Source organism: Thamnophis sirtalis, unplaced genomic scaffold, assembly GCF_051295495.1.
Source record: "Thamnophis sirtalis isolate CommonGarterSnake01/CBP01778 unplaced genomic scaffold, rThaSir2_p1.2 scaffold_11, whole genome shotgun sequence".
NCBI classification, from domain to species: Eukaryota; Metazoa; Chordata; class Lepidosauria; order Squamata; family Natricidae; genus Thamnophis; species Thamnophis sirtalis.
In genome coordinates, this window is record NW_028261391.1 from 26,474,000 (window position 1) to 26,495,677 (window position 21,678).

At 42.1% G+C, this 21,678-nt stretch overlaps 1 long non-coding RNA gene across 1 annotated transcript; it reads right to left on the bottom strand.

Annotated features, from left to right (window-relative positions):
- Window positions 1-551: 551 nt before the first annotated feature.
- On the bottom strand, window positions 552-14,242 carry LOC148043573 (uncharacterized). Its single transcript, XR_015697965.1, has 3 exons — window positions 14,194-14,242; window positions 11,851-11,891; window positions 552-608 (listed from the first exon to the last, which is right to left on the bottom strand). It is a non-coding gene; the product is annotated as an uncharacterized LOC148043573 (long non-coding RNA).
- Between the last annotated feature and the right edge of the window lie 7,436 nt (window positions 14,243-21,678).

The following is a 21,678-nucleotide window of genomic DNA, read 5'->3' on the forward strand; positions in this document are numbered from 1 at the left end:
CACACACACAGGGGGGAAGAGAAGCTGCAGATCATTTTGCTAGGCTTCAGGCAGTATAGTCAAAATTATATTTATCACTGCTACTTATTGAAATAAGATTTTAGCATAATCTGATTGTTTGATAAAACATATGGAAAACTGATAAAATTATCAAACTGCTTTGGAGCCAGGAAAAGATAATAAGCAGATAAACAAATGGCAGAAATGTGATGTTACATGTTGATGATCACTCATTCTTTTCATTTTTTGTAAATTTGTATAACATTCTTATTTCCTTTGTGACAAAAAAATTAAATTTATGTTTGCTCAAACAACAATTTGGAGTCCAGAGACAAACTATTATAAGCAATAACTTCCAAATTATAGCAGCTGAGGAGATGTCAAGCAAGAGTATAAATAAACTTTTCCCGTTTTCACTCTTTGGCTTGTGGCTTCAAATTCTGCTTCTGATGTGTCACCTATTCCATGTGACAGGAAACATGACTAAAAAAAATTGGCAGACTTTTTCTCTGTGAAACTCACAGCATCTGTAAGGGATCTGCTTGCTGGCACGTGTCTTAAGGAACAGTCATAGTTGGACTGAAAAAACATTCCTTCATTTCCTTTTTCTGTAAGATAAGAAGTTGAAACAGCTTAAATACTATCAGGCATGGCTTTATTGTCAGGACTTCAAATATTCTTCCCAACAATTATGACACGCAATGAGCCAAAGAAGGCTTATTTTTTGATTCCCAAAAGGACAGAACTATTTACTGGAAAGGAAATTCTGGCAGGGCATTGAGAGGCTACTATGAAAAAAAAAAAAGAACAATGTGAATACAGCACAATTAGCCAGAACGCAGGTAAGAACTTAGATTTCTCCAGGTGTTTTAGACTTCATCTCCCAGAATTCCTTGCTCCTGGGGTAGACAGAAGTTGAAATCCAAGCAATATGGAAGGAATCAGACATCTTGCGCTAAACACACAAGACTGCTGGGCTATGGTTTTCCAAACAGGAGATTGACAGACATCAGTTGAAAGTGGTGATATAAGTCTGTTGTTCCCTTCATTGATCAAGCGTGGAACTAAGAAGCTTGTAAATTCTGCAATTCAATGTTCTGTAAATTAATTTAATGAATGGGTTCAATAACATCTATACTGATGCATATTGAAAGAAAAGAGTCCCGAATGAATTAGTTTTGTGTCTAAGGGCAGATGCATTTCACCAAAATGCACTCATTTCTCAGAATTGTCGGCCCCTCAGAAACTTTGGCACAGAGAAACCTGTCTTAATTAGTCTTTGCTCCTCTGTACATTGAAAATGTAGAGTCCCTTTGTTCCTGCTTTCCAAGCACAGAGTGATGATTGATGGGTGGGGTTGAGGGGGGAGGAGCTTGAGGAATGCATGCCTACTACTGACACAATCCTACTTTAGTACAAGTTCCCGGAGTTCAGCTCTTAAGCCAGAAAATTCTCAAACCTTGATTTAAAAGATCTGTTTACAGTTCAGCTGAACACCCACCCCCCCGTAAGACAGCTTGCAAAGGTTATTCATGGCACAGTGCTTGTCTTCAGAATTATAGGATTAGAAAAGGCATAGCACAAAAGTAAACATTTGGGGAGGGAAAAGAAACAACAACAACAAGTTAAGCACTAATTCTTAACCCTAAATTTCTTGCTGGTATTCTTTTTGACAGGAAGGACAAAACTTTTTTCAGCTTTTTTTCTAATAGATGGGCCTAGTTTATTATACTTCTTGCGTTGTGGTTCTCTCCCCCCAGACCCTGCCACCCAGTTCCTTTATTAAACTTGAAATAAATATACAGTAGAACCTCTGGTCACAACCATAATTCATTCCGTAACTTTGGTCGCAAACCGATTTGGTCATGACCTGGATCTAATTTATGAAATTTGGCGCTTACAAAAAAAAATGGCTCAGAAAGGGAAATTGGCCGCAAAAAAAAATTGCGAATTTTTTGGTTGGAACCCAATTTGGTCATGGTCAGAAGCGTTCGTGACCAGAGGTTCCATTATACAAAGAAACACACATCAGTACAAGCAGCAGCTTTAAAAAATATAAAGTTTCAAATGATAATGTAATTTGTTAACCAAAGAAAATCTAAAACTTGCAATCTAATGTACTTTATTGGTGTATAAAAATAAATGGAAAAAGGAGATTAACAAAAAGCTAGCAATTTTGTAATCATAGTTTCATATAGTTACAATGGAGTGGATTCTTGTTCCTTTTTTGTCCATCCCTAAGGTTATAATCTCATATCCAAAATAGTTTTACATGTCGTGAACACTTTTAACATGAATATTATTCCCAAATTAATTTATGTTCTGAGAGGAATTCCAGTTTATCTGAAAAATATTTTCAGAAAATACATTCTTTGTTTAGAAATTTTCTAAGGGATTCTTTGGTTCCAAGAATATTTTTACACAAAATGATATTGCCTGCTCTGGATATATTGGTGCAATAATTTTACATTTATTAACATCAATATTTTAAATCCTAGTTAATACTGATATAATAACCTTTCTTTCTTCTTATATATTCAATGTTTTAAGTGATCTAAAGATTAGAGTGTTAATAATCATTTATCAAGCTATAGAACTGGGTTTCTTATGTCTGTAATCTTTGATGGGAGAAACAGTGCATCAAAGGACAAAACCTTCTCAACCAAATTACCTCAAATGGATTAACCTACAGAGTCTCTCCAAAATCCAAGACCCATGAATCCTGCAGAATTAAAATCTGATAAATTTTAGAAAACATTTTATGACATAAAATTATCATAAAATTGTTTATGACATAAATGTTATAAAACATTTGTTGTGGTCAACTGCTGCTGTTTAACTGTGCTATACAGTTCAACAAGGCAGATACATCTCTGAATTTTAAAGAATTTTTCAAATACATTAGAAGCTCTGCCATTGTTGAAGGTACTGCAGAATCTGGCAAGGAAATTGTTCTGTAACAATGACCCTCCTGGGTTACAGGGTGTCTAGTATCAAAATAATATAATGTATTAACAATAGAACTTAGACTTATATACCACTTCACAGTCCTTTAGGGCCCTTTCTAAGAGAGGCCAGCGTATTGCCCCCAACAATCTGGTTCTTCATTTTACTGACCTCCGAAGGATGGAAGGCCGAGTCAATCTTGAGTCAATCTTGAGTCAAACTGCTGGCAGTCGGTAGAAATACCCTACAATACTGCCGGGAGTTGCGGGGGCTACGGGGGTGGCTGAGGGGACCAGAGACACGGGAGAGGGTCGGGGTATTGCGGTCGTAACAGGGAGGGGCAGATACGGCGGGGACTTCAGGGCAGGCCATTACCGGGGAAGGAGGGTTCGCTACATTACAGAGATCCCTCCTTCCGGCCCTGGGAGTCCCACTCCAAGACCAGATGGCGTAAGTAGTCAGGACCCTGGTCTCAGGCTGTTGTCGCTAAATGCCAGGTCTGTGGTACATAAAGCTCCTCTCGTCCGGGACTTAATTTTAGACGAGAGGGCAGACCTGGCATGTATTACTGAAACCTGGCTGGGCCCAGAGGGAGGAGTCCCCCTTGTAGAGCTGTGCCCAGAAGGATTTCAGGTGCTGCATCAGCCGAGAGCCCAGGGAAGGGGTGGGGGTGTGGCCGCCGTTATCCGGGAGTCGTTAGTTCCTCGTAGGGTCCCTGCTCCGGAGATTGTCGGGTGTGAGTCTTTGCTGTTAAAGTTGGACCTCAAGGGTCAAGTGGGTTTGCTGCTAACGTACCTGCCTCCCAACAGCGTTGCAGCAGCCCTCCCCTCGCTCCTCGAGTCGGTAGCCGAGCTGGCAGTTGAGTTCCCTAGGTTGATGGTCCTGGGGGACTTTAATTTGCCGTCGCTCGGTGAAAACTCTGATGGGGCGCAGGAGTTCATGGCCTCCATGACAGCCATGGGCTTGACCCAAGTAATTCGAGGCCCAACCCACTCAGCGGGACACATGCTTGACCTCGTATTTCTCTCGGAGCAGTGGATTTGTGATCTTGGTCTGAGGGGGAGCGACATCATACCCCTGTCGTGGTCAGACCATTGCCTACTGAGGCTCGACTTCCGGAGGCCAAACCCCCACTGTAGGGAGGAGGAACCGACCAGGTGGTTCCGCCCCAGGCGTCTTATGGAGCCGTCAAGGTTCCAGACAGAGCTTGGGGTTATTCCTGACACTTTCGCCCACAGTCCGGTAGAGACTCTGGCTGCTGCGTGGCACTCGGCAGCGTCGGAGGCCCTCGACCGGATTGCGCCACTGCGGCTCCTCCGAGGCGGCGGATCCCGGAGACCCCCTTGGTTCACCGAGGAGCTCCGGGAGATGAAGCACCGGAGGAGATGCCTAGAGCACCGTTGGAGGTCCGATAAGTCCGAATCGAACCGAGCAATGGTAACCATCTGCACCAGGGAATACACCAGAGCACTTAGGGCAGCAAAAAGATCGCATATAGCCACCCTGGTTGCATCCGCTGAGTCCCGTCCAGCCGCCCTGTTTAGGATAACCCGCTCCCTATTGAACAAAAGGGAGGCGGGGGAACCCTTGCAGGGCAGAGCTGAAGAATATGCCCAATTCTTAGCGGACAAAATTGCTCGGTTTCGGTCGGACTTGGACTCCACACCTGCAGTTCCAGCCGAGGCACAGGGGGACCAAGTAGAACAGCTCTGGGTTGAGTTTCAGGACGTTAGCCCCGGGGATGTGGACAAGGCCATGAGAGCTGTAAGTTCCTCCACCTGTGTTCTGGATCCGTGTCCCTCATGGCTGGTTACTAACTGCAGTGAGGTGACACGAGGCTGGATCCAGGCGGTTGTAACCGCCTCCCTTCGGGAGGGGAACTTCCCCGCCACACTGAAAGTGGCGGTGGTGAGACCCCTCCTGAAGAAACCATCCTTGGATCCAGCTGTCCTTAATAACTATCGCCCGGTCTCCAACCTTCCCTTCTTGGGGAAGGTTGTTGAGAAGGTGGTGGCCTTCCAGCTCCAACGGTCCTTGGAGGAAGCAAACTACCTAGACCCCTTCCAGTCAGGCTTCAGACCCGGTTACAGCACAGAAACCGCTTTGGTCGCATTGATCGATGATCTTTGGAGAGCCAGAGATGAAGGACATTCCTCCATCCTGGTCCTCCTTGACCTCTCAGCGGCTTTCGATACCATCGACCATGGTATCCTTCTGCGACAACTGCGGGAGGTGGGAGTGGGAGGCACCGTGCTACGGTGGTTCTCCTCCTACCTCTCGGACAGGTCGCAGTCGGTGTTAGTGGGGGGGCAGAGATCGTCCCCTAGGCCCCTAAATTATGGGGTGCCGCAGGGCTCGGTCTTATCCCCCCTACTATTCAACATCTACATGAAACCGCTGGGAGAGATCATCCGCAGGCACGGGATTAGATACCATCAATATGCGGACGATACTCAATTGTATCTGTCCGCCCCGTGCCAAATCAATGAAGCGGTAGACGTGATGAGCCGGGGCCTTGAGGCAGTCATGGACTGGATGAGGGTTAACAAGCTTGTGCTCAACCCAGAAAAGACCGAGTGGCTGTTGTGTTTTCCTCCCAAAGATTTGGCTAATATTCCAACACTCAGGCTGGGGGGTCAAATTTTATACCCCTCAGAGAGGGTTCGCAACTTGGGAGTCCTCCTGGATCCACAGCTGTCATTCGACCACCACTTAACGGCTGTGACCAGGGGGGCATTCGCCCAGGTTCGCCTGGTGCGCCAGTTGCGACCCTACCTGAATCGGGAGGCTCTCACAACAGTCACTCGGGCCCTTGTGACCTCTAGGCTGGAATACTGCAATGTGCTCTACATGGGGCTGCCCTTGAGGAGCATCCGGAGACTTCAGCTAGTGCAGAACGCGGCCGCGCGAGTGATTGCGGGTGCACCTCGATTCACCCGCATAACACCTATCCTCCGCGAGCTGCGCTGGCTACCTGTCGATCTCCGGATGCGCTTCAAGGTGCTATTAATCACCCATAAAGCCCTACATGGCAGTGGATCTGGATACTTGAGAGACCGCCTTCTGCCAATTACTTCCCTGCGACCTATAAGATCCCATAGACTAGGCCTCCTCCGCATTCCATCGGCCAGCCAGTGTCGGCTGGCAACTACAAGGAGGAGGGCCTTCTCAGCAGTAGCCCCGACCCTTTGGTATGAGCTCCCCGTGGAGATTCGTACCCTCTCCACCGTCCAAGCCTTCCGCATAGCCTTGAAGAACTGGCTCGCCCGTCAGGCCTGGGGATAGGATAGTTACCCCGCCCGAATGATGAATGTATGTTGGTTATTATTTTATTATATGTTGTTATCTTATGTTTGTATTCCCCCCCTTCCCGGTTTTGTGTGAGCCGCCCTGAGTCCCCTCAGGGAAAAGGGCGGCCTACAAATGCTAATAAACCACTAAACCACTAAACCACTAATACTGCATTCTAACCACCATGTCACCATGGCTCTTGGTGGTTTATATAATAATACAAAACTTTTTTTAAAAAAAATCTGTTTGTGCAATATCCTTTTAGTCATTATGTGCATCCATAATGTCTCAGAAATAAGTGTCATCCATAGATCAATAACATTAACTTCAACACATTTGCCAATATGGGAGGAAGCATGGATGGGCAGCCAAAAGAAACAGGCATAACTGATTGGAGGGCAAAACTAGCGGGCAAAAAATTCTTGGTGGTAAAAAAGGATCAATAGCCATGTACTGTTTCTACGTCTTCTCTTGCTGGGGTATACTTTGAAAGTGTTTGTGTCTGTCTGTTTCTTCCAATGGCCCTTTTGATCCCAAGCTGAAAGGTGAGGTGGATGGACTCATAAGACAGGATGGACAGCTTTTCTTATTTTGCAATTACACCAGAGTATTTTGGTCTGGAGGCCGCAGGTCAACAAGGGAGATTGAAATAACCTTGTCAGCAATACCTGAACCAAACATGAATGAGTCTACTTGTTCTCTGTTTGAAATGGTTCTTGTCTCTTTTCCACATAAATCAACGGGGGAAAGGATTGCTTACTTTCAGTGAAGTCCTGGTTGATCACTATGTCCTTGCAAAAATCAGACAGGTGCCATGTGAAATTACATCTCAGGGTGTGTTTATTTTTATAATACTTACTCTCACTTTAAATTTCTTTACTTTGTTTCCCGTTCCTGACATGCGTGGAAGCTAAAAGAAGAAAATTCTGTTATTCTATTCTATTCTAAAAAGAAATTTCACTGAAGTTAGTGGGGTTCTTTATTCTTAGTTTTCTGTGAGAAAAGAGTCAATTAAATGATGAAGTAGCCAAGGTAACCATTAATTAAACTTAGCCTCAGATTTTCCTTTGTAAAATAGACATGGCTGCAATAATTTAGAGTGCGAGAGACACAATATCTTGACTAAAATTGGGGAGGAATTGTTTGGAGGAGGTGTATGATTTTTCATTTGATCTATCATCATTCCCCTTGTCTAATAATATGACATTGAAATCATTGTGACTGTCCAATATGGATAATGATGAATTAGATAAGGAAATACTTTGTTTCCTGCTATGAGAAACATTTAAATAAATACAGCACATTTTGAGCTTAGAAATGTTGTTTTAATTGTTTGTAATTGCATAAGTTATTTAGGAAAAGTAGTTTAAAAAAAAGCTGATCAGAAAGGTACATTAAAAAAAATCCTAGGTGTTGCAAACAACATTTTGGAGTACAGTTTGAATTGATATTTCTGCTTAGGTCATTACAAGTTCAGTCTAGTTTTGGAACAACTTTCCAAGCTCATGCTCTCCAGAAGGGTTTGGAATTTGAGGAATCTTATCAGAGGGTGAGCTCCTTGTAGTTACTTTCTATCATACTGCAGCTATCTCCTCCATTGAAGTAACTGGTAGAAACTGTAGAGCACTAATTGAAAAGGATGTATGTGTCTTAGGGAATCACAGTTTAGTTTTTTTAGTTTAGTTTTATTTGTCATTTATAGGCCGCCCTTTTCCCTGAGGGGACTCAGGGCGGCTTACAATTCGTGGGAGGGAGTGCAAGACAAAACATAAAATATGTGAATAAAATAAAATAAAACAGTAAAAACACAACATTCATTCAGCATTCGGGTGGGGCGGATTAGGATCTTATCCCCAGGCCTGATGGGATAGCCAGATCTTAAGGGCTGTGCGGAAGGTCTGGATGGTGGTGAGGGTACGAATCTCCACGGGGAGATCGTTCCAAAGGGTCGGAGCTGCTACTGAAAAGGCTCTCCTCCGCGTAGTCGCCAGTCGGCACTGACTGGCGGATGGAATTCGGAGGAGCCCCAATCTGTGCGATCTGATGGGACGGAGGGAGGTAATCGGCAGAAGGCGGTCTCTCAAGTACTCAGATCCACTACCATGGAGGGCTTTATGGGTGGTAAGTAGCACCTTGAAGCGCACCCAGAGATCAACAGGTAGCCAGCGCAGCTTGCGGAGGATAGGTGTTATGTGGGCGAACCGCGGTGCGCCCACAATCACTCGCATGGCCGCATTCTGGACTAGCTGAAGTTGCCGGATGCTCTTCAAGGGCAGCCCCATGTAGAGCACATTGCAGTATTCCAGCCTAGAGATCACAAGGGCTCGAGTGACTGTTGTGAGGGCCTCCCGATTCAGGTAGGGCCGTAACTGGTGCACCAGGCGAACCTGGGCAAATGCCCCCCTGGTCACAGCTGACAAATGATGGTCGAAAGTCAGCTGTGGGTCCAGGAGGACTCCAAGTTGCGAACCCTGTCTGAGGGGTGTAAAATTTGACCCCCCAGCCTGAGTGATGGAACATTGGCCAAATTATTGGGAGGGAAACACAACAGCCACTTGGTCTTGTCTGGGTTGAGTACCAGTTTGTTAGCTCTCATCCAGTTCTTAACGGCCTCAAGGCCCCGGTTCATCACGTCCACCGCTTCATTGAGCATTATGCTGATGAGGAGCTGTGGATTTTAATTGAACAGTGTCTGCACCATTCAATAAGCACACATTAAAACCATCAAAATCAGTGGGATTAAGCAAAATAAATCACTTTAGTACTGGTATGTCAATCTTCAAAATCCCAATATATTATAGTCTTTCACCAACCTTTATAATAAAAGAGTATAGTGTAACAAGAAATGGTTTACTACAACAATTAGTTGTTAGGGAAAATACTAACAGGGCAACATAACAACTAATTAAAATTTTTGCGCAGTTGTGTAACTTGGTAAAAATATTTGGACACCTTGTATGTGAGTATAAGATTAACGTCCCTTGAAAATAATAAACATAAAATGTATCTGTATGGCCCTTGTATTTGGAAAGGATAGCAGTGTTGAAGATAAATGTTCTCTGGAATCAAAGTCAACTCCTGGTAATTTCATATATATATGCCAAATATATCAAAGTGGTTTGGAAGGTGGTTTGGAAGGTGATTCCAACTTCTCTGTCTAAACTGCAATTCTGGGTTTCCTTGATAGTCTCCCATTTAAACACAACCGTTTTTGCTTAGGTGTTTTTTTTTAGTTCATCTAAGGTCAATGGAGTGCTACCTCAAATACAATCTAAACACAAACGCTACCTTGCTGGAAAGAATTAGCATAGGAAAAAGTTGCATCTCTGCTCAATCTCTGAAGATGAAGAAAAGCTTGGCTACTGATGGGGACAAGGCTTCCCTCTGCCTCTGTGGAAACCTTAGAGCCATGATGGGGAATTTATGGCGTGCGTGCCACAGGTGGCATGCAGAGCCTTTTCTGCGAACACACCAGCCATGGCCCAAGGCCAGCTCTATCACACATGAGCCAGTCTTCCAATGGCCAGCTGGTCTTCGGGTCTGTGCCACATATGCACAGTGGGCGGGGCGCATGTGGATGATGCATGTGCAAATGCGTGGAGGGGGGTACTTGCATTGCATTTTGGTGCCTCACATGTTTTGGCTTCCAGGTTGGTGCAGGAGGGCTTCCAGCAGAGGTGGGTTCCTACCAGTTCGCATCTATTTGGTAGAACCAGTTCGTCAAATCTACCGAAACGGTTAGAAGAGGTTCCACCAGTGGACCTCTTCCGGGTTCCGTCTACCAGCCAATGTCACCTGGCCATTACCCGGGGGAGGGCCTTCTCTGTGGCGGCTCCGGCCCTTTGGAACGAACTCCCCACAGAGATTCGGACCCTCACCTCTCTCCAGGCCTTCCGAAAAGCCGTTAAAACCTGGCTGTGTCAGCAGGTCTGGGGTCGATGAATTCCCTTCCCCTCTCAAATCGTGTGGCTGTTGGTTGTTTTTAAATGCCCTGTACTTTTGTAGTTTTTGTGTTTTTCCCTTCCCCCTTGGGTTTGTGCGCCGCCCTGAGTCCCACCGGGAATAGGGCGGCATATAAATAAAATGAAACTTGAAACTCGACCCAGAAAGCAGGCCACACCTACAGAAGAGGTTTCAAATTTTTTTTGAAACCCACCACTGGCTTCCAGGCCAAAAATGAGGTGCTTTGGGGCCACACGAGGTTCCTCTGTGCCCTGTTTTGGGCCTGGAAAGCCTCCTGCACTAAACTGGAAGCAAAAAATGGGTGAGGGGGGGGTAACATGCACAAGGAGGAGAGGGAGCATGGGGGGTTGCATACACATGCACAAGTCACACATGTCTGTGGATGTATTGCTTTATGGGTGCAGGCACACATGCAATGTCACATGCCCATGCACACATTTTTGGCACGCAACAACAAAAAAGTTAGCCATCACTGCCTTAAAGACACTGTAGCTGCATGATTGGCTGGGGAATTTTGGAAGTTAAAGTCCACACTTCTTAAAGTTGTTGAGAAGCACTGCCTAGTGGAAGAGCCCCCCAATATGTTATTTCAAAAGAAAAATCTGGGGAATTTTGGTATCTGGTTAGATACAAAGTCCTATGAACTCCCTGAAAAGCCTGACTCTTGAATCTCAACTACATCAATCTAGAGTTGGCCCAGGGGGAAAAAATCTCTTCTTACATTCTTCCTCAGCCAAAGGATGTGGTTTCAAAATGTGGAATGTGGTAGCGGATCCTTGCTCCATTCCTTCCTAGCTTAACTTTGGATGAATCTGCTCGTAGTGTGAGTATGCAAGAAAGGGAATATTTTGTTTGTGAAATTGATCTCCTGTCTTTACAAGGACAAATTCAAGCTTTTAATTTTAGCTCACAAAAGCATGGACTCTTTATTCAAATAAATCAGATCATTAGGCTCACTGGCAAGTGTGCATAATGTGAGGCTCTATGCCAGTCTTCCCCAGCCTTTCTCTGTCTACATATTGGATTTGCAACTCCTAGAATTCCTAGCCGTCAGGTCATGCAGAAAATTGGGGAATTGTAGATTCATGAAAGCAGAAGAGTACAAGCCGGAGAAGTCTGTTCAATGCTGCCTATTGTCTGAAGTACTCAGATATTTGCCTATTGATGGGTCAGGCTCAAGGGAATGTAGTCAAAGCACATTTTCAGCTTCTTCCTACCCTTTTCACTATAAAGAGGCAGCTCATACATTTCTTATGTTCCAATCCATCTTGAAAAGTGACCCAACTGGCATTTATAGCTGAAAGCAAAATAGTGAAATCAAACCTAATTCTTTAAAAAGAAAAAAAATACCACTCATTTGGTATGTCTATTTAACTTAAGTGGGATTAAGGTACTTTTCCTGTTAATTACAAAAATGAAATGACCTGATTTATGTAAATTATTTATTTGCTTTAAGTGCTTTTTTCTTTTCTGTTCCAGTTCTTTTTAAATATATATATATATAATGTTATTTAGATCAATTTTGTTTTTTACTACATTTTTGAACATTAATAATGCTTTTTAAGTTCCATTAAAATGTGAGAATATTATTGGACAGACACACAATCTTGGCTCTGTCTTTTTTAAAAATAATTCTATTGTACTTTTTACCTTGTTTATTTGAGTGGCTTCAGTCTGGAATCAGGCAATGCCTAAGTTGAACAAATCAAATTAAATTAATTAAATTAAAGGAGTGAACTCTGACTTTCTATTTTCTCTCATATTTTTTTAAAAACAATATCAGTCACAAAATTTAGTAATTAGCCACTCTTCTATAAATGCAGACCCTGGGAATTCAAACATACAAATGATAAATAAATGTGGAATTATGGAAGCACATAATTTTCTCTACATCAATAGAGTTTAAGTGTATAGTAGTAACTGTGAGAGGGATCTTGGAGTCCTAGTGGACAACCATTTAAATATGAGTCAGCAGTGTGCAGCAGCTGCCAAAAAAGCCAACACAGTTCTAGGCTACATAAACAGAGGGATACACTCAAGGTCACATGAAGTGTTAATATCACTTTATAATGCCTTGGTAAGGCCACACTTGGAATACTGCATTCAGTTTTGGTTGCCAAGATGTAGAAAAGATGTGGAGACTCTAGAAAGAGTGCAGAGAAGAGCAACAAAGGTGATTAGGGGACTGGAGGCTAAAACATATGAAGAACGATTGCAGGAACTGGGTATGTCTAGTTTAATGAAAAGAAGGACTAGGAGAGACATGATAGCAGTGTTTCAATATCTCAGGGGTTGCTACAAAGAAGAGGGAGAACAAGAAGCAATGGGTGGAAACTAATAAAGGAGAGAAGCAATTTAGAACTGAGGAGAAATTTCCTGACACTTAGAACAATTAATCAGTGGAACAGCTTGCCTCCAGAAACTCTGAATGCCCCAACACTGGAAGTCTTTAAGAAGATGTTGGATAGCCATTTGTCTGAAACACTATAGGGTTTCCTGCCTAGGCAGGAGGTTGGACTAGAAGACCTCCAAGGTCCCTTCCAACTCTGTTATTGCATTGTGTTGTGTTGTGTTGTGTTGTATTGTAAGTGTTTTGAACAATTCCTCTATTTAATATAGGTGATTTTATTTCTATCAATCAGCAGATATTACTTCTCCCACCCCCCCCCCCCCACCCCAGGTTTCCCATGAACTTGGCATGACACCTATGGCTTCGTCTGATTTTACTTAAGCTTTGGCTTAATTTCATATGTGAGGCAAGAAAAAATATAGGAGTGAATAGTAATGAGCAGAAAGGAAGAGAGAAAAGGGTGCCCTGGATTGTTGTCTCTTATCCCATTCAGCTGCTGGCATGCAGCCACTGAAAGATTATGCCCCAAAGACCAACTCCCTTGAGAGAAAATCATACTTAATCTCTAACCAATGGCTTAAGCAGCAACCAGAACACAATGTTGTGCATATTTATTTACTGAAAACATGTGCATATAATTTCCTGTTAAAAATTATCTTAAAGTGGCTCACAATAAAACTCAAAACAGTAAGTTAAAACAATTGATAAAAACAAACCTTATATAAGGCATGCTAAGTAAAATGAAAAACAAATAACACTGAGCACAAAAGGAACAGTCAAAAGTTTAAATATTCTACAGCATTATCTCATTACAGTAATAAGAATTTCAGAAAGACAAAAGCAATCTTGTCTGGTGTGCAAAGACAATAAAGAGGATTCCAAAATGTCTAGAAAGCTTGTTTCTGAATAGGCACTCATTGCATCTCACAGGGGCAAGAGTAGACCCCATAAAGATGGACTTGGACTAGGAGTGTAGAAGAAGCAGAAGGAAAAGAAGTTCCACAGCCATGAAGGGCCTTTAAAATTAATATCTGCTCCTTGACATGACACCAGAAACTGAACTAGGAGCCAATGAAGACCATAAAGAATTGGCATGATGTAGCCAATTCATCACTTTCACTGCAATATTTTGTACTTATTGAAGTTAAGGCAATGCCCCAGGCAACTTCATTCTATACTTCAAAAGGAAATTAAGATGAATCTTTCATGCATTCACATCTCTGGCAGTAAAAGATGTGAATAGAATTTCTCACCAATTTATATTGTGCTACAGTACTGTTTAAATAGTATTAATGGAATTGGTGGATGACAGTCACATCCTTCTTCAATTTTTGATCCCGCATGAATGCACTTAATGTTATGGACAAATGTTAGGTTCTTCTTAAGGCCTAGATGGCCAGCACCAACACCTGGCACTGGCTTGATTTTATTCTATGCTTTTCCTTGAGCATTTTACTATTACTTCCTTGACAGGCATGCCAATGATTTGTTCTCTTGAATCACCGTAAGAATTGCTGACTTTGTTTCTTTGTTGACTTATCTGCTACTGTTCAGAAACAATCTCCATGGTGGCATAAAATAAAATAATAAACACAGTTGCGCTATAAAATGCTAAAGGAACGTAAAAGATGAAGCAAATCAACCTTGAAACAACACATGCCATTCAGAAGAACAAGTAATCAAGAAGTGGTCATATCTTGGTCACATTCACTCTTTTTTTGATAGTTTGACAATATGAGGAAAGGGTGCATCTTATTGGGGTAAGACGGAATTGCCCCTGGGTAGATCCTTAAAAACATTCAAGAAAGAAAATTAAGAAGTCTTATTAAGAATAAAGGACTGTGGGAAGTTATCATCCAGCCCTCTCCCAGAAAAATGAAATATCCTAGGAAATATTGAAAAGGCAAAATATTTCTCTGGATATGAAAAGAAAGAAACATGTTTTAAAAGACAGAATAGTTGCCTGTAGCTTCCTGCCCATCCTCATTGTTAATGGGCCATTAAGAAGGCCAAGCTAGTCCATTTTACATAATAAAGACTTCTCCACTGCAGCTCCAGGGGGGGGGGGGATGGGAGTAAAAGCATGATAATATTGGCCCTTTACTCAACTGAGCACATGGCATCTGAGAACTCAACCAAATCTGGATTCAAAACACAGCCTAGAGAGTAGCCCCTGCATGGCCCCATGGGAGTCTGACAACCAATCAGAATACATTTCTTACACAGGAACAGGAAACAGAGAGGTGGGAATGAACAGGTTATAAAAAGCCTAGCAAGCCCTTCCCTCCCTTCTCTTCTTCTCCACCAACATTGAAGCATGTGATCACCTTTTCTGTTCAGGGCTCAAGCCATGTGGCCCTGTCCAACAATAAACCATCTTTCCAAGCAGCCTCCATGTCTCCAGTGTCTTTTCTCCCACTTGGAGCTGAACCCAGAAGGACATTTCTTTCATCAGGACAAAGAAAAATCAGATTTGGGCATTAAAAAAACCTCTTTCTAAGTAGCCTATCTAAACATAACTGCGTATTAATAAGGAAGCATTTCAAAACCACATGAATATATAATAAGAATAGTTTGTCGTTCCTCTGAGAGTACAGAAGAATAACAGGATTCATTGAGAGAAAACTCCATCTTTTATCTGTGGGAAGAACCGAAACTGGCAACCTGATATCCTCAAGGTACATGAACTTCCATAAAATCCAGCAGTGCAGTCAGAAACAGGAGACTGTAGCAACTGAATCTAAAATATCGGAAAGGCATCAGAAAATTCACTCACTGGTCCTGGTGTAGAATCAGTGGAGGTGAAGAAGAATTTTCTGATCAAATGTGAAAACAGAGAAATAAAATATGCCAAACCCATATGTTTTTTTTAAGTATACTGTGATTTAAAAGGCCCTTTTCCTTGTTCAAGCTCTGCTGATGAATGAAGCTCACCTATCTTGTGATGAAATATGACTCAGATTTCTTTTACTCTTTTAAGATTAGTAACAATACTCCACTCACCTGTTCTTTGTTTTTATTCTTTTATTGGAATGCAGTTTTATGAGTGGCGAGAATTTCCAGAAGTGTCATGCTTAGAGATTTATGTTTAGCTAGACGATGGTTAATAGAAGCTTATGTCATTTTGTAAAAAGTGGCTATTTACAAATATAAAGTCAAGCAGAAAGTGCAGCTTAAATTTTCAAACAAGATCCAGCATCCCCAAAGTTAGCATTACTGAATTATCTCTTTGCTTTTCCCCCAAATTTCATTCTACATTATTTTGTTTTGTTTAATAGACATCCAGTTATACTCTTAGCTGGTGAAGAATCAGGGGTGAAATTCAGCCAGTTCAGACAGGTTCTATAGAACTTGTGGCGTCAATTATGCGCAGTTCGGAGAACCAGTAAATCACAGCACTGACTGGCTCCTCCCCTCCCACTCCTTTTTGCGCCTCACCTGCCTAGAGTAATGCCTGAGGCATAGCTGCTGCTGCTCCCTGGTTCCTTCACTTGCCTCAACCACACAACCCAGTAGAGGAAATTTTGAGAAGTTCGGAGAACTGGCAAATACCACCTCTGGCTGGCCCAGAAGTGGGGAGGGAATGATTTTGCACTATTCTTCCCCTGCAACGGCCACCAAGCCACGCCCACAAAACCGGTAGTAAGAAAATTTGAATTTCACCACTGGACTATCCTCTATTCTTGCAGGTGTGTGTGATGTGACAGATAAATGTGTCTTATTACACATTTATCACATCACATGCTGGATGCATTGCATATTTCTTTAGCCCAGAAAGAACTATAGTTTTGGTTAATTTTTTTTTAAATTTAAAGAATTACTTCATATAGGCTGTAATCCCCCAAAGTAATTAAACTTCACTTCTAAATGGGAATCATATTGATAGTTTGTTCCAGCCTGGAAGAATGCAGAATCGTTTTAAAAAACATGCAGGATACAGCTGCCTTGTACGGAAGGGAGAGGCTATTTATTTCTATTATAGTAACAAACCAACATGTTTCTTTCCCCCCAAGGCAGGTTTTAGGGGAAAAACTGTCTTTGAGTTCCATTTCTACATATTCTAATGATGAACAAATCAAGATTTTGAAAAGACAAGGAGGGGGAGAAAGAGTGAGCAAGAGAGAGATTAGTAATAAAAATGCTTTGAGGAAGCAGCCTATACTGGATTTAAAAAAACAAAACAAAAAAAAGGTCTCCATGGTAAACTATTGTTCTTTTGGGGATATTAGCTCATTCAAAGCTGAAGCCATTGTGTTCCAGGTGTTTTTATATTTGCTTCAAAACTTACTGAGACAATTACAATAAAACGTTATTAGAGTTGAATTTTTGCACAGCATGCAGGAATTAAATATGTATGCAATATACATAACTTATTTTTAATTTTTAGCTACTAAATGAATTTTATTTTCCCCCAGCAAATGTCAGCAACTGCGGTGTGTGAAAATGTTTAAGAAAACCTAGTATGCTCCCAACTCTGAGTAGATTTAAATGTATATCCCTAACTTTAGCTAGAGAATGGCTGACTAACTGTGCTTTGTGTCAATGACAAAAAAAATACCATAAAGATGCTTGCCTGCTATCCTGGCACAGTGACTAAAAGATAATGTGAATGGACAGAAAATGCTAAATATCTGATATATATACAAGCTGTGCATTTTTTCCCTAAGAGTGCTATCTAGTCCTAAAAATTTATTGCTAGCAATAGGCATTTTTGGAATCTATTAAAGGAAAATATCATTGTTCTGTACAGTCAAAAAATCACAGCTGGATATGGAAAGAGTCAATTGCTTTTTCAGCAGAAATTCAAAAGACAGGCATTCACATCCTATAAGGTTACTAGTAACACCATTATATAGAATGAGATTCATAACAAGTATTAAAAATGCATTAAACTACATACCTGCTGGAACTTTTTTTTCTTTTTCTTTTTCTTTTACAAAAGTGAGCATAAAAGCTCTTTTCCATCTTTTTAAGTGAGGGATTTATTTTTTCATAATTGTCACAGTAAAACCAACATGGCTTATCTTAGCATCAAGAAACAACAGCAATCCTGCATCTTATATCTAAGACCCTTTATAAGAATAGGCAGAAATGAAGCGTGCAGATTATACTTTGGAGTGCACTGGGTCTTTGAGATCTACCAACTAAAGGCTGCTGGAAAAATGTACCGTTAGAATGACACTTCAACAATTCAACAACAGTATTTTGTTATCAATGCCATTCAACTGAGAGTTGAATGGGCAATTCATTTTAAATCGGTCTGAGATCTACCTATAGATTCAGGTGTATCTTCTTTCTCCTCTGTGCATTCTAACTCTTTAGAGCAGGGGCGTCAAACTTGCATCATCATGGCAGCGTCACATGACATATCAGGACTTTTTCCCCATCACTAAACTGGGCATAGGCTAGTGGTAGGTTCTGGATCCCATTGCAACCGGTACAGTTGCAACGGGGCCCGGCGTCCACTACATGAATGCGCACAACATGCGTGCACACGTGCACAGCACGCACATGCATCATTACCTCTTGTGACGCCTCTGCGAACCTCTGCGATGCTCCAGCTGCTCAGCGGACCATCGCAAAGGGGCTATGCGCTCCATGCGCAGAAGCGCCGAAGAGCTCAAATACAAGTAAGGAGCTCAGGTGGGTGAGTGGACCCTCTGGAGCACTGTACCGGAATGGTACCCAATGCTCCGGCCAGGCACCGGTACGCCCATACCCACCACCGTTGTAGGCGTGGGCACTATGTGACACATCTGGCCTGCAAGCTGCGAGTTTGGGGCCAATCAGTTGTATCAAGATGTAGTCTTCATTCATGGGAAGCAACCTGTTGCTTGTGGATTCTAAGACATTCCTTTGATTGTGCCAGGCTCCTTATCAACCTTTGTTTGTTTGTTTGTTTGTTTGTTTAGGAAAATATAATGTTTCAGCCTGTGGGGTCATTTCTATTTACAAAAATGTTCCACGAAAGAATAAAATATGCCACTTATAAGAAATAAAAGGCTGAAAATTATTGGTTGTTTTACCTACTCTAAGTGATAACATATAAAAGTAGGCCACAAGGAAACACAGAGAATAACTAGACGTCTAATGAAGAGGAACCTCATCTGGCAAATAGCTTGAAACTGGAATTTGTGTACTACTTTCCATTTAAAAAATCTTGATATAATTGCAATAAAATTCAAACTATTCAAACAATGTTAAAATAATGGAACAGAGGTGGGTTCCATTATTTGGTTTGGCTGAATAGGTAGTAACTTGGGCGCACACATGACCGAACCGGTTCTATCCTCGGTGGCACCATCTTGATTTTCTGCTCTGCAAATGCGCAGAACAATCTTCATTAAAAATGTATTTTTTTCCTTTTTAAATGTGTGCATGCACAAACCTTTTAATGTGCAAATGCGCATGCGCATGTGCAAAACATTTTGGCCTCCAAACCGGTAGTAATGCTGCATCAATCCACCCCTGTAATGGAAGTGTATTAAGGTAGAATAAATCAAACAATAAAATAGGAAATATAAGCACCACTAAAATATTATTCCCCACTGCAACAATAATAACAGATGATTCAAAAGTCTGAGAAATCAAAATGTATTTGCCTAGCAGAAGAAAATCAATTAATGCAGTACCACTGATGAGGATCTCCTCAAATCAGGAGGGGTCTGTCTTGGCAGGTAGACCAGACCATGAAATCAACTCCACAGGAAGATTAAGATTATTTTTATTGAGAGTGGCTATAATAACAGAGTCTTGCAAGTCTGATTATGTTGCATTTCCTTCCCTTCTTATAGCCATGGGAACTCAGGAGGTGTCTGCCTAAGCTGATTATGCATGTATTTTATTTTTTTTTGTTTGAGATTATAGACATGTCTTTTTTCTCTTCAGTTTGGTAATGTTTCTGGCCTATTTCTGCCAACGTTATTTTTCTTATTCTCTACAACTGAAAAAAGCTACTCTCTTGAGTAGATCCACTCTGTACCTCAACATGACAGGATCTATAGTATAAGATTGTGATGGCAAACCTATGGCATGCATGCCACAGGTGGCACACAGAGCCATATCTGAGGGCATGCAAAGCATTGCCCTATGTCAACTCCAGAGCGGATGCACGTGCTGGACAGCTGATTTTGGGCCTTCCAGAGGGCTATCACACATGTGTGCATGCCCACACCTGTAATTAAATCCTCCCTCCATGTTGAAAAAGGCCATCCGGAGGCAGGAAACAGCACGTTTCCTGACTTCCAGTGGGCCCATTTTTCACCCTCCCCAGCCTCCAGAGGCTTTCCTGGAGCCTGGGGAGGGCGAAAAATGGCCCAATGGGCCCACCAGAAGTTTGTTTCTGCAATAGCGTGAGAATGCGCTTTTGGCACCTGAGGAAAAAAAGGTTCACCATCACCGGCATAGGATATATACAGATTAAAAACCTGGCTGTTCTACCTGGCCTTGACCAAGGTTGATTGGTGCCCCTTTTGTCAGAACTGCCTTCTCACACCTGCTGTTCGGTACCAGTCTGAACCCTTGGGGGGGGAGGGGGTTGCTGGGGAAGGGAAGTGAAAGTTGGCTCTCCGAGACAGTGTGTCAAGATCACCTCCTGATGAGAAGAAGGCAGCTGCAAGCCAGCCTCCAATGAGAGTGGCCATTTCAAAAATATCTTGGAGATTGATTGGATGATGGGGATGGAAAGCAATGGGAAGTGCCTAAGGGGCAAAGGTTTTCACTTGGGGGAATTGGCACACGAATTTCAGTTCTGGCTTTGTTTTGATGCAGTTTGCTTAACTTCTAATACAACTGTTCCTTTTGCAACAAATGTAGTCAAGAATCAATTTTACTTAGAAATGCAAGCTGAAACAGAGATGATACCTTTGCTGGTTGTTAGTTGTTGTTGGAGTTTGTCAGGTTCACTATCTTAGTCTTCTTCCTTTTCCTTAGATCACATCTGGTTTTATGTCAATTGTTTCTATTATACTCCCTGTTTTTTTCTGCAATTGGTCAGCTGATTTATTTTTGGATAATCAATAAAAGCTCCCAATCATGTTCAGAATAACTGAACAGACAAATTACAAGTGTGGCACCCCTCCACCAGCAGTATCTGAGAAGGAAGGCAATGACAGAAGTAGCATCATATTGGTATGATGCAATTTCCTTTCTTTTTGCACATACTTTGTGACATCATGCACATATATAAAGGGGTGAAAAAAGCAATGGATTCTTCACCTGGACAACTTGAAAGGTGATTAAAACTGGCTACACTTATTCAATGACCAGGACAGTGAAAGGTGTCAGGTAGCCATGAAAATGGAAACAGGAGTGCCAACCAACCAATTTCTTTAAAGTGGTAACAACTGCAACATCTCCTGGTTTTTGAGATCAACATAATTTTATGCTTATTCAAGGATTAGAAGATCACTTATTAATAAGGCCATCTGCTTGAGCCCAAGGAACCCTAAAACAGTGTATACCTTTTACTCCTTTTATCCCCATTTATCCTTGGCGACTGCACACTGCAGATGTTCTTATCCTGCTATTGCCCATATACCTGTAAGTCTGCCAAATTAGCCAATAGCTGAGGGCGTCAGCCAAATTTAACTTGATAACATCAGCCAATCAGCATTCATTCGCCCTTCCTTCGCCCTTCCTTAGGCATGACAGTTGCTTAGTTTAATTCTTCCTTTGGCTCCCTGCTGTCTGTGATTTCATAAACAGCAAAAGGAGAAACAACAGTTTAAATAGAAATTTTCAAAAGTTTTGAGGGCCCCATTCTACTGATCTTTGGATTTTTTTCCTTGTCACTTTGTATGTAAGTTTCTCTGGCAAGTTCATTGGATAAACTCTATTTGGAATTATGACTTCCTTGCCTCCTAATGGTGTATTATTGCTACAAGTGACATGTTTCCCCCCCCCACACTGCATTGTTTGGTATAAATCTTTTGCTTGGAAGTGTTATATGCTGGCTGATTTAGCATTATCTCTGGGCTTGGTTGAAGGAAAGCTGAGTTACAAGCAAGGGCATGGCAGGAGTCAATCCTGTTGTAAAACCAAAGGCCAAAGATACCAGAAAAAAATGCACATTCCTATCAGCCAGAGTATTTGAAAATTGACAGTGCATTTCAGTTCTCTGGCAACCA